This window comes from Miscanthus floridulus, chromosome 10 (genome assembly GCF_019320115.1).
Source record: "Miscanthus floridulus cultivar M001 chromosome 10, ASM1932011v1, whole genome shotgun sequence".
Classification (NCBI taxonomy): Eukaryota; Viridiplantae; Streptophyta; class Magnoliopsida; order Poales; family Poaceae; genus Miscanthus; species Miscanthus floridulus.
In genome coordinates, this window is record NC_089589.1 from 135,074,208 (window position 1) to 135,080,817 (window position 6,610).

The window sequence follows — 6,610 nt, forward strand, 5'->3', positions numbered from 1 at the left end:
TCTCCTCTATGGTTGAACTCGGCCTTCCTGTCATCCAACTCTCTCTGCAACTCCAAGACCTTGCTGTCGAGGTAGCAGTTCCTGTTGCCTAGGTCAGTGGCTTTGTCCTATAAGTCAGCGACCTCGGCTCTGTGGACTTCATCACGACGGTTGAGCTAGTCCTGCAGCTTGGCCACTGTCTCAAGTATACTAGCTCGCTCCTGTGCTCCCTGCAAGTCTCGCTCCTAGTGCTCCCATAGAAGGGCCTGGTACTGATGTCTCTTCTGCTCAAGCTGGGTCACGTACCTATCCTGCTCCAGTAGGTGGATAGCTGAGACGCAAAGTCATCTATCCTCCTCGGCAAGGATAACTCTGCCTGCTGCGAAACTCTGCTCACTGGGGGTAAGGCTGAGGTCGAGGGCCTAGGGAAGTAGATGGAACTCTATCGTCTTTAGGTGCTCGTAGTGGTCCCTCATCACTCTACAAAGTGCCTTATGTGAGATAGCCGGTAGTCCCTCCTCGACTGTGTCCTCTATAGTCAACTCGATGAAAGCTGGAATAGAAGGTAAGGTAGGGCTAGCTGGAAACTCGACTGAGGTGACAACTGGTCCTTCGATCCCTTCTCTCTGAGCTGGCTTCCTAGTGCAGGTGACCTTGACAAGCTCGTTGGGGATACCTAACGTGATGAGAACTTGGCAGAGGGTCTATGCAAAACCCCCGAGCTCACGTAGGTCAAAGGTAAGCTTGGCGTGGTCCAGAGGTAGCGGTCCTAGAGGCGGCTAGTCGACATTCGTTGCCATCTGCATGTTTCAAGGGAACAGGTGTTAGCAGGTCAATAAATAGATAAGCCTTGCATAAAAGTAAATGCAGGGTCGGTATATAACTGAAAGGAGGGTTGTCCACGTCCTATTCTATCGTCCATCTCTGAGGGTTTTGTCCTATGGTCAACCTGGCTCTGATACCAACTGAAACGACCCCGATTTCCGCGAAGGGAAATCCACAACGTCGTAGTGTAATAAGACCGTTGTAGGTCATATTACCCAAATTCCAGTCGAATATCACATCAATACAATGATAATATCATAGTACAAATAGTGCGGAATTACATAATTTATTACATCGCCGCATTGGTGGAATCAAAAGTAGCATTCATTCAGAATAGCTTTGAAGATAAGATTGCCAAACTCGAGCATAGGCATGAACCCCTCAACCATCAAACTCCTCGGAGCTATACTCCTCAGCAGAACCTGTGTGCCAAAATTTATCAGTATGATTTGTACTGGCCACTCCCATCCCTATGAGCATTGCTTTGTGGAAATTGGATGCAAGTTGGATATAATCAAAAGGAACCTATAAGGCTGGGGTTTCCTATATATTTAGCATATCAAGTACACATAAAAGTATAGTCAAGTTTTAACACCATTACCCTCCACACCCCATCCCCATTCTAGAGCTAGGTTTCGATCCTGGGATCGACATACCACCATCTCCACACCATCACCATACCATAACCATACCATCGCTTAGTCGACAGGCCAACTCCCTCTCAGCACTGTCTCAAGGCCCGTAGCCCCTGGCTACGACCGAACACTCGCTCATGGGGGAAGAAGAGAAGGACTCATCCCTCTATCTAGTTTAAGCAAAACCCAGGAAAGGTCCATAGCCGACGAGTCGGCACATGTATCGATCGATCAACCATACACTCTGTAGAGGTTTTACATAACCACAAGATCCGCCTTCCTCGCTGACCGTCGTCAACTGGGCTGATTCCGGCCGCTTGCTAGCCTAGGATAATGCCACTCTACCATTCAGCCCTGGTACACCCCAAGTCTAATATGGGGTGGCTGAAACTGTGAGTCATGAGCTGGGTCCACAAGGTCTCCATGAAGTCTCGGAAGGGTGTGGGGGAAATCCTCCGCGCCCCGTACCTCCCTCGCAATGTCCGCTATCAACCTAGCAGTAGTGGCAATATCCTACCAAGTAGTCCGGCCGTCCCGCACCATATAGGGCGAGTGGTACGTAAGGCTTCCCGGTGAATCTGAGTACTAGTAAGTCCTTAGGGGTGACCAAGCCAGAATGTCTCCATCAGGGTTTCCATTTACCATGCCACCATAGCACCTCCATCCCAGGCTCCTCCCATCACAGGTTCACACCCAGGACCACCTCATATACCATTTACCCACCACAAGTATCCATCCTAAGAGTGCCCAGGTAGCACCACATGGCATGACTTGCCCCAGGCTCATCGTATACTCCAACTTGGTCGACACAACCCTCACCCTCCACACACCCAAGTCACACACGCAGCACTCTCCCCGTAGTCCAGAATACACCATGCACTGATGTAGTATAAGCGTAGTAGGAGTACAAGCGAATAAAATATAGTAGTAAGCGTGTGTCTAACCTAATAGCAGGGTATGTAGGGGTAAGGTTGCGTCAAGGTAAAGGCCATCAAGAAAGCATACTACCATGCAAGTCCTATCATAGTATGATTATAACAGTAAAGTATAGCAATAGCAGTTCTACATTAGCCATGCATAATAGGTGCTATGAGATTGGGTGGGATATGGCACCTTCAGTGTAGTCGTCTCTGTACTCCTCACGGTACTCACGGTCCTTGTCTGTCTGTTTCTCCTCCGAGTCTGCAAACAATCGCATTATAGTCGCGTTAGCGACGTCTATAGAATAGCACAAAGAACAATGAAAATTCAAAAGAGCCAAATGCACTCAAACATGGGTTCATTGTGTAGAGCTTGATTTTAGATGAATTTTGGTCCTGGTTTCGTATTTTTCTGAGGTCATATGAATTAGTTATGAATTTCCAAAGTTTAAATCTATTTCTGAAAATGGGAAAAGGCTGAATTAATCCTGGGCTGACACGTGTCATGCTGTGGTTGGTCCATGTGGCTTGCTGATGTCAGCATGACATCAGCATCACGGCCCCGAACTGATAGGTGGGGCCCAGCTGATGTCAGCGTGACGTCAGCGTGACATCATCAACGTCGTCCACACCGATAGGTGGGGCCAAAGGCTATTGGGTCACTGACAGGTGGGTCCGGTCAATGTCAACGGCAGTCAACGTCGAGTCAACGGTCAATGGTCAGCAGTCAGGGTCACTGACATGTGGGGCCTGGCTGCTGACGTTAGCAGCTGATGTCAATGTGACGTCAACATGACATCACCCTGGCTGCGTGGGCTGCTGACATGTGGGGCCCGTGTGACGTCAGCATGACGTCAGCGCCTGTTGTGTGGGTCCAAAGTGTCCATGTCACTGACATGTGGGGCCTGGTCAACGGTCAACGTTGACCAGTCAACGGTCAACACGGTCGGGTCTCAAACGGGCTTCGGGTTGGGCCAGTCTAGGTCGGGCCTGGCCGGACACATGGCACGCTGTGATGGTGCCACGTCATGGCCATGGGCTCTTACTAGGCCTCATGTTCAGGCTATGGGCGTGGGCTTGGCTCATGGTGGACCCAAGTTCACGGTCCATGGACCGCAGACTGGTCTACGGTGGACCAAGTCCATTGTCTGTTCCTCTTGGCTCGGCTCACATGCACCGAGCTCACGTAGGGTGTCAGTGAGGGGGGGATGTTTCCCCTGTCTTTCTCTTGCGGCGGCGCTACTGCCGGCGGCGAGCTTCGCTGGTGAGCCTCCGTGGTGAGGCTGGTGCCCAACTAGGGAGGGGAAAGGTTACCCGAGGCCACGGTGATCATGATCCTAGGGCCCTAGTGGTGGCCGGGGTCTTCCAAGGCATTGGCCACGGCGACTGGCGGCTCGGCGGTGCCCGTCGGTGGTAAGGTCACGCACGTCGGCTCTTCTAATAACTAGGCTGGGCAGACAATGGCTCTGGTGGTTTCATGGGTGCACGATGAAGGCGTCCAAGGCTCAAGCGGGGCTTCGGACTCCCAGGTGGCCGTTAGGGGCTCTAGCGGCCATGGCAACACGATGTCGACGGTGATGCGCATGGGCGATCAGGGGGGGCTCCCGCGGGGTGGTCACGGCATGGTCGCGGGGTGTGCGTGGGTGCATGTGTTCCTAGTGGCCGAAGACAAGGCACTGGCCTATGCGCTCTAGGTGTGGTGCGCCATGGCCGACGATGAGGTCCGGCGGCAGAGAGAGACTGGAAGGGGGGAAAACTCACCGTGGGTGGTGTGGAAGAGTGGGTGGTGATGCCGTGTCGATTCGAGGCCGTGTAGCTCCGGTGGCCGTGCAGTGCCACGTTGCCCGCGCTAGTGATGAAGACGACGGCGTCACCTTCGGCTCCAGTGATCTCCTTTTTCCGCAGCGGCTTCAGTGCTTTCCTCCTCTCCTTCCTTCCCCTTCTCCCTCCTCTCTCTTGGTTCCGGTGCGCAGTGTATGGCCACCAAATGGCGGCGGGTGATGGATGATCGCTAGGGCTCCAGGGCTGGGGCTCTTATAGCCGGAGCTTTGAGCTCCATGGCGGACGGCTGAGGATTGCGCCGAGCGCATCGAGTGGCATCGCGGGGCGTGGGTGGTTGGCACGGAGTTGGCGTGGGCGCGGCGCCAAGGGGGGGCAAGGCCATGCCCCGGGCGTGACCCCCTGGCCCGCTCTGCCCTCGTTGTCGGCCTCCGGTAGGCTGACGGTTGGGCGCGGCGCGGGGAAGATGAGCAGGGGATGGCTGACGGGCGGGGTCCGCTGGCAGTGACTGCGGCGAAGGGAAGAGGGGCGTGCGGGTGAACAGCGCGCGGCTGACGTGCGGGCCCAAGTGGCAGCAGCAACTGGCGGGGCTGGGCGTGCGGGCGGCTGCGGTAGCCTAGGCCTGCGTGCGCGCACTGGGCTGGCTGGCCGGTGCGGGCCGAGCAGGCCGAGCCTACGAGGCCTTCTTTCTTCTTTTTTTTCTTTTTTCTTTTACCTTTCTTTTCCATTGTTTGAATTTCAAATTTGGTTTAGAATTTGAATTCAAAACTGAGGTAACTTATTCTTTGGAGTTTAGGGGATTTTGTTTAATAATAACCTTACGGTTTATTACTTTAATGGAATTGTTAAGCATAACATAAAGCAAATGAAAACCCAAATGACAATTTAAGTTAACATTGTATGCTACATCTATTTGTTAGAAATTAAATAATCATAATCAACATATGACATGCCATGCTTATGTGTTGACTTAAGTTGGGTTACTTCTAATGCAACTCTTAGGTTGGGCTCCATACATGACACTCATCATCACATGGGATTTTTGAGAAAAATTTTGTAGTTGTGATTTTTGGTGTATGGATTTCTGGGTTGTTACATATAGGGAGGAAAACTCCTCACCGTCATATCAAATAGCAATATGGTACTAATTGATGTTGCACCATCCAGGCCTAAATAAACATTAAAGCCCATTAGTAAATAAATAAAGGCATGGGCCTTTGAGAGCCGATGGAAAATCAGGCTTGAAATTTTCTAATTTCGAAATTTATTAATATCATGAAATAAAAATAATTCTAGAAAGTCTAGAATTACCATTTATATCACGAAAAATGCCCCAAAGCTTAGAAAAATCCCTAGAAAATCCTGAAGGCAGATAGAATGATGAAGAAGTCAAATAAAATATTTGGAGTTCATGAAAAGATTATTGGGAACTTGGAACATAAAGATTAAGGTCAAGGAGTTTGGAATTAAATTCCAGGAAAAACTAGAAAATTCCTAGAGATAGATATTCATGTCCTAAACATATTTAAAAAATATATTTTGCACATAGAAACACAAGGTGCGACCGGCATGAATGCAACAAACATGTTTCTACCTTAAGATAAATTTTAATTTAATAAAAATTTATTATTTCCTTATATTTTCATGAGCACAAAAATACAAAATTAAATCATTTTAGCTCTATTTCAACAGAAGCAAATTTTAGGGTGTTACACTCTCTCACGGGGAAGGTGAAGCAATGGTACATTCAAGTCGTAGAAAGTATGAATGGGGATTAGGATGAACTTAAGGACAAGTTTTACCTTGCATACTTCCCTATGTCCCATATCGTCGGACAATGTTCGACTTTGAGCAGAACGAGATGGAGTTAATAGGTGCAGCCTGGGCTAGGTTCCCTATTATAATACACTCTGGCCCAGACTTGTCTTTACCCGATAGCGTATTGTTGCGTCTCTTTTGTTCGAGTATTGATTAAATGTTGACTATAGCATCTAGTTTTAAGAATAAAACCAGATACGCACCATATGTGAGTCTAGAAAGTCAAATCTCACATATAGCTACAAATAAGGGTAATATCAAAAGACAATGCTCAATATGTAACGTATTTAATATAAATGATATAACCTTAGACAGCAAACAGCGGAAAGACAACTTCGATCTTCGGGTGAAGACTCTAGTTCCACAGGGACAACTGACTTATTGATCACAAGCCTAACTTCTCCAAACTCTAGCAATCTGGTACCCATCCAGGATTTTTATCTAAATAATTAAAAAAATAAAAGCAAGCATAAGTACATGTCGTACTCAACAACTATAACACGGGGTTCATGAGGCACAAAAGGCTGACATTGGTTAATTGCGATTAGCTTTTAATGAGTCATGATTTTAGCAATTGGGTGGCAACAAGTTTATTCACAAGCCCATATAAACACATGATTAGGTAAACATGAATAATGAATAGCATAAATAGTA